The sequence below is a fragment of the Taeniopygia guttata genome, chromosome 4A, assembly GCF_048771995.1.
Source record: "Taeniopygia guttata chromosome 4A, bTaeGut7.mat, whole genome shotgun sequence".
NCBI classification, from domain to species: Eukaryota; Metazoa; Chordata; class Aves; order Passeriformes; family Estrildidae; genus Taeniopygia; species Taeniopygia guttata.
Genome location: NC_133029.1, coordinates 7740994 through 7750314, shown reverse-complemented (window position 1 = coordinate 7750314; position 9321 = coordinate 7740994). Strand labels below are relative to the sequence as shown.

General features: G+C 44.9%; 1 long non-coding RNA gene across 1 annotated transcript in view; it reads left to right on the top strand.

Annotated features, from left to right (window-relative positions):
• The first annotated feature begins 1168 nt into the window (after positions 1-1168).
• Positions 1169-9321, top strand: part of LOC116808426 (uncharacterized) — a 33381-nt gene continuing 25228 nt past the window's right edge. Inside the window, exon 1 of the long non-coding RNA XR_012055978.1 lies at positions 1169-1261. This is a non-coding gene — a long non-coding RNA (uncharacterized lncRNA). The remainder of the gene's footprint in view (positions 1262-9321) is intronic.

Below are 9321 nucleotides of genomic sequence, written 5' to 3'. Positions count from 1 at the left end.
TAGGTGCAGCCATGATCCCCAGAACTGGGGCATGGTGTGCAATGGAACGGGGCCTTTGTGCACTGTAGCAGCTCTTGTGGATCACAGGTACCTTCAGGGTATCACATGTGGCACACCCTGAGCTGACTCAGCCGTCCCCACCAGGGCAGGATTTCGTGCATAGCTTGAAGTCAAAGCTGACTGCAGGACCCGACCTGCCCAGCACGGCCCTTGTGAACAGCCTGTGGTGTTCAGATTGTGAGACAGAAAGGATCCACACTCAGGATTTGAAGCCTTCTGCATTTCATAATTTGTGTTTTTCAGGGCTGGGACCCAGCTGAGTCACTGTTGCTGACTGGGTCAGTGTGGGCACTTCTGAGGTGACAGGTGTCTGCCAAGGCACCCTCTGTGCCATCCTGGCAGAACTGTGTGTGAAATACTCTGCATAATTGCAAACCAATTACTTAAACTTAAATGTGGTATTTAAATTTTATTTCTCTGCCATTTTAATTGCCTATAAAATCTACTCCTGAGTAGCCAGCCTGCCTCTGATCAGATGAACCAACCTGCTTAAAAGAAGACTTCAAAAGCTGAAGCTACCTTGTTTTCTCTTGGTGCCAAGCAGAGGCCAGGGGTGAGCCCACTGCACTCATGCTCTGGCTTCATCATCTTAAGAAGTTCTGCTATGCAAACCCGCTCAGCAGGGCCACTTTGTGTAGCAGATCTAAGAAGGAGGCTGGAGGTGGTAGCAGCCCTTTCACAAGAAAGAGTACAAGTACTGAAGATCTTTTTGCCTTTCTAGTATTTCTCCCAAGATGACATGGAATATATTTAGAGAAGGGCTGAAGACAGACATTCAGTAGGCACAGAGAAACTATTGAAGAGCTGTTTTCTGTTGGCAATAATTCTGGTTTGAATCTGTGGTGCCCCTTTGAGTAAGCTCTTTCCTAGGTTTGTATTTAATAGCTGCAAGCTCACTTGTCTCTGCATAAATGTTCTAGTTATCCTCTCCTCTTTGAATTTCCTGCCAGGACAAAGCTGTTGATTGAACCTGTTTGAGCAAATCTTAAAACATCTGCACCAGTCATGGTTTTAACAATGCTTTGTTCTGTAATGTTTGACAAGGGCTAATTGAAACAATTGTTATTAGCTATTGTATCTGAAATATTATCTGAATTACTCCCTCTGAAGTGTTTTGTGTCTATTGCAGCACAGGAACCCCAGGACAGATGAATATTGCTACCCTGTATTTGCAGGTATTCCTGGCTCTGCTCCGTGTTTGGTGAGTGTTATTTTAGTTTGATTTTTTGGTGAGGTTCTGTCTAAATTCATGACAGCAGTGAGCAAAAGGATCAGTTAACATAAAAACCCATGTCCTTTCTCTCAAAATCTAATCAGTGCACACACTATTCTCCCAATAAGTCTTTTATTCATCAAAACCAGCTTAAATAGTTCACCAAAGTAGCTTCTTTTTTTCCTATTAAAAAGAGAACCAGTAAACAAATCATAATACTTTCATTACATTTTAGCGTAAATCTGTTTTCTTAGCAAATGAAGGCATAATATTTTTTTGTGTGTGCATTGCCCTCATAGCACATGGGGCCATAAACTCAGTGACATCTATAGAAAGGTGAGTTGCTACTTCTTGCTCCATCCAGCAAGCAACAAAGATGATTAAATGAATCCAAGCAAATCTCTATCTATGGACAAAGTCAAAGGAGAATTTAATGTCTAAATTTTCTTGTATATGAGTTCTTTTCATTGTGGAGTATCACATTTCCTTCAGATTCAAAGATCTGAGTAATTCCAGATTGCTTCTTCTTGTCTCCCTCCTTTATTAACTAGACTTTTTTACTGGGGTTTGGGACAGGGTCCATCTTCCAGCTGCATGCACATGGATCATCCTGCTTAACTGAGCTGTAAGTGCCATTGGGGTGCTCTGGCTAAGTTTTCCCAGTGTCTTGTGCTGTGGTGTTCATTGGAGTCTTTCCATCTTCCCTTTTTAAATCCATTCCTCGCTCTGTGCCTGGCTCAGGCTTGGAGGATGCTGGCCAGTGCTGGCCCTTTCCTCAGCACTGAGTTGTGCTGGTTTTTAGGACGGTGATCTGATCCATGTTCCCCCCAGCAGCTCCACAGGCATTGCACAGGGCTGGTGCTATGCTGCCAGAAGCAGGCAGAGGTGCATCTGCACTTGGGCAGGAAAACAGGCTGGGGAGCTGGCAGGGCTGCTGTAAATAGTGTCTGTGTGGGGTACTGAGCTGCTGACAATGGGGAACGTGGATGCTGAGCCTGAACCACTGCATCATTTTCACCCATATGATTATTTACCTCCCCTATGGTGAATATCCTCTTGATTCCAGCTCAGAAAGTGATTACTGGGGCCTGTGATCAAGCTGCTGTTTCTACTCACCTTTCTCCCTCTGCAGTTTATCTTCTGACTCCTGATAATCCCTGTGGCTGAGGCTGGTGGGGCTGTGGATTCAGGAGGGCTTTGGGCACCCACGCAGACCTGGCTCACCTGCCCCATTCCCCGTCTCCCTTCCTGCCAGTTCATGTTTCACCTCTGCCAAGTCCTGTGGGTGCCCTGGGCCAGAGTTACAACCTCGCCTCTTGATCTTTGTGATTTCATTAACAGCAACTCGGGATGATCCTCTCGGTGCAGACGTGTCTAATCTTCTGCTTGGGGATTGAACTGGGCAAACACAGACATCTGGCACCAGATCCAACCCACAGAGCTTAGTGGGTCCTGAGAGGGAGAGAGCAGAGGAAGAAAAGGGAGTTTCTGTTCCCACCATCTAAGGATGGAGGAAACTGGCAGGCTGGGACAGGTCTCCTCCACCAGTGCCAATGGGCACAGCTGGCTGCAGGGCTGAGTTTTCACCTGCTGACTGTCTGTGCCTCTCTGCCAAAGCAAAAGGATGTTTAATTGGTATGGAAATAAGCCAGCAACATCCTACATCTTCTTTTCTCTTCCTGGAAACTCACAGAGAGGGTGACTGGAGATTTGAGCTCTGCAGAGATCTGAGATATTTTTCCCCAAAACACACATTTCAGTCTACTCTGCTCATGCTGTGTTTTTTAATATTTTCCCTGTTTTTCATTTGCTTTCCATGTTTTTCTTATCATGACAATGGTGGTGAAAAATAAACACTGCAGCAAACAATGCTGTTCTAATAAAGCTGCAGTTAAAATAGCAAAGAGAATGCAAATTAAATACCATAACCATTTAGAAAATGTACTTTTTATTAAATATGAGTACTTTCCATCTCAGCTTTAAAATGTGGGTGGATTCTATTAAATGTAATCATTTTCCTGGAGGATTTCAGGGTAAAGGTGTTGCACAAATGCACAGATAACAAATGAAGGCGATTTTTAAAAACAGCACAGAAAGGTGCAGTTAAATATATGGATCATAAAGATGCTCTGTTATTGACTCAACCTCTCCCTTCTCTTTTCAAGTCTGCTTTCTTCTGATGTCGCTGTTTTCCATGGCTCCCAGAATGAATTTTTCAGAAACATTAATTATATATTTATAAACATAAACACCAGTAAATTTGGCTTTTTTAGTGCATTGCAGAGAGCTCTCCCAACTTTCCTTTTGGCTTCAGTCAGAGCAGGATGGAGCATCCAGGAGCTCAGCCTTTGGGCTTGGATTTCAGTGCTGACATCCAGCCCCTGCTCCGGCTTCTGTCTGTCTCCAGGGTCTGGAGATACAACATTTTTCAATATTTACAGCTTGCACCTGGACATGTGGATGCTGTGGCCAAATCTTGGCTAACAGGGGATGTCTGCTTTTCTTTCAGGTTCATGCTGGCAGCTCCCGTTTTTAACCACCCAGCTATTGTAGGAACCACCCTGTGGCCACCTGCTCTCCCCAGGTGTCAGCTTGTATTGCAGTCCCTACCCAAATCCTTCTGTGGATCTGGGCTTTGGTGACCATTCTCTAGGTAATTCCAGGAAACTGCCATCATGAGCCTCTTCACAGGCAGTAGCTAAATGGCACTGCTTTACAGCAATACTGAGCAGTGCTGCAGTTTTGTGAGTGTGGCTCCACGCTGGCTGCAGTACACCCCAGCTTCCTGCTGCCTTCCAGTTGGTTGTTGATTTTTCCAGGACTGTCCTTTTCTTGGCAATTTCTGTGTCAGTCTATTCCTCTGGAGGACTCATGAAGCTCTAGCAGTGTACAAACCTGACTTTGCAAAAAACTATTACGGTCCTGTAGTTTGTTTGCCTGCCAGTGGATCTGCATCACTTTTTCTGTTTCATTTGTTCTGAATTTCCCTTCTGAGAAAAAAATCAAGAAACAGGAGATGCCTGGGGGAATGCTCTTGTCTTTTCCTCTGTCTGGCTCACAGAGCTGTGTGTGCTGCTCCTGTGAAGATAGGTGGGATCCAAGATCTCAGTGCTCATCCTTGCAGGCCTCATGGAGTGCTCCAGTGCTGGGAATGGCTGCGCTCCAGAAATGGCCATGCTGAGTTTGGGATTGCTGTAATGTCTCTCATTTTGCAGGTGTTTGGTGCAGTGTGGGAAGGCACAGCATCACCTGCACGGGAGCAGCAACACACCAGGAATCGAAGGTCACCACAGAGTGACATTTGCACAGGAAGTTATCTCCAGCCAGAGCTGGTTTTGAGACAAAACACGCCAGGCTGGATGGTGCAATTAAATCCTTCATGACAGGGTGTGCTGGTTTAGCACTGCCTGGTTTTTGGTGTGGGGGGGAAGCCACAGAGGTGATTTCTGTGAGAAGCTGCTGGAAGCTTCCACGATGTCCAACAGAGCCGATCTCTGATGGCTCTGAAGATGGACATGCTGCTGGCCCACGTAGAGAGGCTGGTAACAGCTCTGTGGTGACACATTTAAGAAGAAAATCAAAACCATGCAGGAACAGTTTTATCTCAGGCGTGGTGAGGCTCTGCCACTGAGGCCATCCTGGTGCCCGGTGTGCGGCCTTGCAGCCACCGTGGCCACCGCCATCCCGGCACAGCCCACAGTGAACTCTGCCAGCCGGGCTGCCTCTGTCCAGCCGGGCAGGGTGGTGGTGGTGGCTCCTCCTTTTTGGCACCCCACATGAACAGAGGTGTTGGATGGTGCTGGTGCCACAGTGGCCAGCACCGCCTGTGCAGTGGTGGCCAGGCCAGTGGCTGGCAGCGGAAATGTGGTGAGCGATTCTCCGACACAGAACCTAAATGAAATCATCTCCTCAGCACTGTGAGGTCCTGCAGAAATCTTTAACTGGTGGAATTTGCTGGTGATAGTGCTTATGAACAGCAGGGCTTTTTCCTTCCTAGTCAGAGAGAAAGGAGGAAGTGAGGACATGTGGAAAAGACAACATGGTGGCACCAAGGTCAGTGAAAAGAAAGAAAGAGAAGTGGACCAAGCATCAGAGTTGAGATTTCTCTGCAAGCGACGGTGAAGACTATGATAAAACAAATTATCTCCCTGTAATCCATGAAGTCCATGGAGGGATGCAGAGATCCACTGCTAGCCCATGAGAAAAGCTGCTCACACTGGAGCATGTGGATGCTGAAAAGCTGTAATCCTTTGGGAGACACGAACAGAGGGGGCCCTTGTTTCCAGAGACAGAGAAAGAGAGCCCTTGCTTCCAAACTAGAGCAGCTTATCCTTAAAATACTCCACCCCATGAACTAAAATGACCCACACCTTGGCAGTTTTGGGAGGACTGTTTGCTCATGGGAGGGACTCATGTTACAGCAGGTTGGGCAGAACTGCTACTCGTAAAAATGGAACCATGGAGAATTTCAGGGAGAACTGTCTCCTGTGGGAACAACCCCAGAGCATAGCAGAAGAGACTCCTCTCCCTAAGCAAATTGAAGAAAAGTTTTGAGTGATGAACGGACCAAAACTCCCACACCCTGTCTCCCTGCACTGTTGGTGGGAAGGAGGGAGGGGCTGAGGGGAAAAAGCTTATTTTACTTCTCATTATCCTCTTCTGACTCTGTTAAAATTAATTTGCTTTATACCTATAAGTTTGAGCCTGTTTTACCCTTACAGTGCTATTCTCCCAATTCTTAGCTCATGAGCTCTTTATTACAGTTTTTGTGGGTGCCTGGTGTGTTAACCAGAGTCAAACCATGACATCAGGACAATAAATTAAAAGAAAAAAGTCCCTCCCTCAGGCTTTAGCCCACCAGCTCAGCAGCACAGGTTGAAAAAGCTGTGAGTGTTTTATCCATGGTGGCTTTTGGGACACAAGGAGTTTAAAATCTGTGTCAGTTGTCTGATTGAAAACATTTGGAGGTGCCCAAGTTTGGGAAGGTCTCGTGAATACCTGAAAAAATGGTACACATATCTCAAAAAAAGGCCCAACTCCAGCACACACTTTGATTTAGTTTTTTTTAACAGTCCACAAGTTCTGCATGGAGTAATTGCATCTATTCTCTTTCCTAGTTGAGTCTAAATGAAGTACAGCAACTTTGCTGACACCAAGCCTGAGATAAACTGGAGCATGTGAGAAGAAAATTACCTTCCATATAATTTCATTCGCTGTAAGTAAAACAGTAAGAAGGCCTGAGGATATCTTTCACTCTTTTATGGCAAAAATAGAGTGAAAAATCAGATAGTGGGAACTGTCAGTGCTAAACATTATCATCTGTGTATGGGAAGCTTGGAGAGTAGCTGTTAGTAGATCTTTCAAGGTTAATGTAACTGATTTTATTTTGCTGATTGAATAAATGATTATTTCCAGAGGGATTAGTTATAATCCAGAAGTTAACATGTCATTTCATCTTTGATTGTACTCCTACAAATCTTCCATATAACCTCTCAGGCAGACAGCTTTGCAAGCTCAGCACTTTTTATAGAGGGATTTGTGGCAAAGCAAATTATTGTGGTGTATCTTTGTACGAGTTCTGAAGAGAAATACTGCAATGATGCATTTTCCCCTTTCAAAATGCCAATTCATTGAAAATGAAAGGTATCACAGAACTTTGGCCAAGACATATCACTTCCTTATTGCTAATCCAGTTGTCATGATGCTGAGAGTCCTGGTTTTCTACACCCACTTTCCTTGGAACCCTGACTTGCATGTATCCTTTTAGATATCTGTAGGAGGTGGTAAAGGGCAAATTCTGTAAACCTGGTGCTGAAAATCCCCAACGTGGGACTTTGTGCATAGACAAATATGACTTAGCAAGTGTAAGGAATGTGAAGTGAGGGCTGGAAGGAAAGAGAGAAAAAGGATGGCTGGATGTGTATCTTTTCCAGGAGCTGTTGTGCTATCAGCCCGCTTCTCTGGAGTTCAGCTGGAATATGCAGCAGAGTGGAGTCACCTTTGGTTCTAGGTACAGGGACAAAGAAAATATTTTAAAAGCAAGGCATCTTTCCAAACATAATCAGCCAAAACATTTTTAAGCCTCACCAATCCAGCCTACACAGCTTTTTAAATTTAATTGGCATTATTAAGTTTTTTAAGGAGGAGAAAGATGCACCATAAAACAAGTGTGACTATAGAGATAGACATTTAGAAGTGCATCAATTTGCCGCTGAATAGAAATATTAGTGAAAGAATGTGACCTGCATAATGCAAAATCTTTGCTTTCTCACCAGGTACTGCAAGAGGAATCACAAACATTAGTGAAGTTCAGGAAGTCACAGCACCCATTTCTGTTTTTCAGCTTTGCAGAAGTCCAGGTTTTATGATGTTTTACTATAGTTTACTATATATTATATTTATATTTGTATTAACATAATTATATTTTTAGTATTAATATTTTCTATACTGATGCTTAATTTTTTTAATGTGATGGCACCTTGTAGAGATAGTGAGTACACCTGGGCTTTTGAGTGCTGCAGCCTGAGAAAGGGGTCTGCTTCAGGTGATTTGTTTTCAAATGCATTTTGGCACAAGAGCAGCAGTGCAGAGCTCATGCACAAGCCCAAAGGGATCAGGGGGTGCTCAGCACCCAGAGATGGAGTGCAACAGGCTCTGGGACTCTTGGCAAATAATTTGCCATGAATGGCATGTCCTGAGAGGTTGCTGAGGTGTATTCTAGGATTTACAAACTCCAGACCCTCCTGTTCATCCAGAGACAATCATCGCTCTGTAGTAGCAGTTTTTGCCTCTGCCTCTTGGTAAATCAGCATTTCTCTGAGTACTTCTCTCCCTGCACTGCCTTGTTGTGCAGGCCCCCTCAAGCTACCAGCAGCATCTTCTCTCTCTGAAAAAGGTTTATCTGTCAGATGTATTCCTTTTCCTTCATCCCCTTGGGGATTCTGCCTTTGCTGCCACCCCTCTTCACATCTCAGACACCTTCCTGCAGAGGGTGGGCTGGGAAATCTGCTTGTGCAGGGCTGAGGCTCCTCTGCTGCAGCCTGGATCAGGCAGGAATCCATAAAGAGGGATGCAGCAGAGGTGAGGCTGAGGTGCAAAGGATTGCTGGTTCAGTGTTTATGGAGAAGTGAGACCTTCAGGTGGATTTGTTTCTGCTGCAGGACAATCCACCCAAGGGCTGAGATGTGCTTCTGGTCTCCATCCCCTCATCCCTCCCATCCCTCCCTGTGCAAGGTGCCAGTGAAACCCTTGGCACAGGCAGGATCTGTCTGCCTCTGCTGCAGCTCTCTAGGGCTGCTGGGGCTGGCTTTAGATTGCAGTCTTGCATTTAATCACTGTTTTGACAGGCTCCAAAAAAATATTGCTGTTGGCACCAGGAGCAGAAGGAACATGAGCAGGTCCAAACATAATGAACTGAAGAAAAAGAGCATTTTTAGCTGGGGGCTTCTCTCTCCAATGAATTTCAGTGTCTGGCAGCAAGTGGCAGAGGTGTGAGACCTTCTCAAAAATAGGTGACTGGCATAATTTCTAATAGGAAGTATTAGACAAACCCCAGAAATGGGCTCCAGGGAAAGGTGAGTGCTCTGGGCTAGTTTGCTTTCAAACACAGTGTCCATAAATAACAGCTTCCAAGGCATGAGGTGTGGTAATGATTCCTGTGTTCCTGTTAGGGACTAAATGAGCTGACACCCCGCAAGCTTCACTCCCTCGACTTGCATATCTAATATTTTGTAAGGTGTGAAGTTTTCTCCAACCCTTTCTATTTAGTTGTACACATAAATAAGCAATTATATTGAACCTGTTGTATCTGCCAAGACATGGTCCTCATGGGGAAGATCCCCCTCTGTGTGTGCACTGAAGGAAAGGGAGGAATTCCCAATCAGTGTTAGCTTGCTTCTTCTTATTTTCTCTACCAAAATCTATTATTTTTATGCTCAAATTTCTCTTTACTGTTTAGGGATATTTACCTAAATAAATCTGTACATCTGCAATGCAGAAAAGAGTAGAAGCTATACTCACTTTTTTGTTCAGCAATACAGGATTTGTAC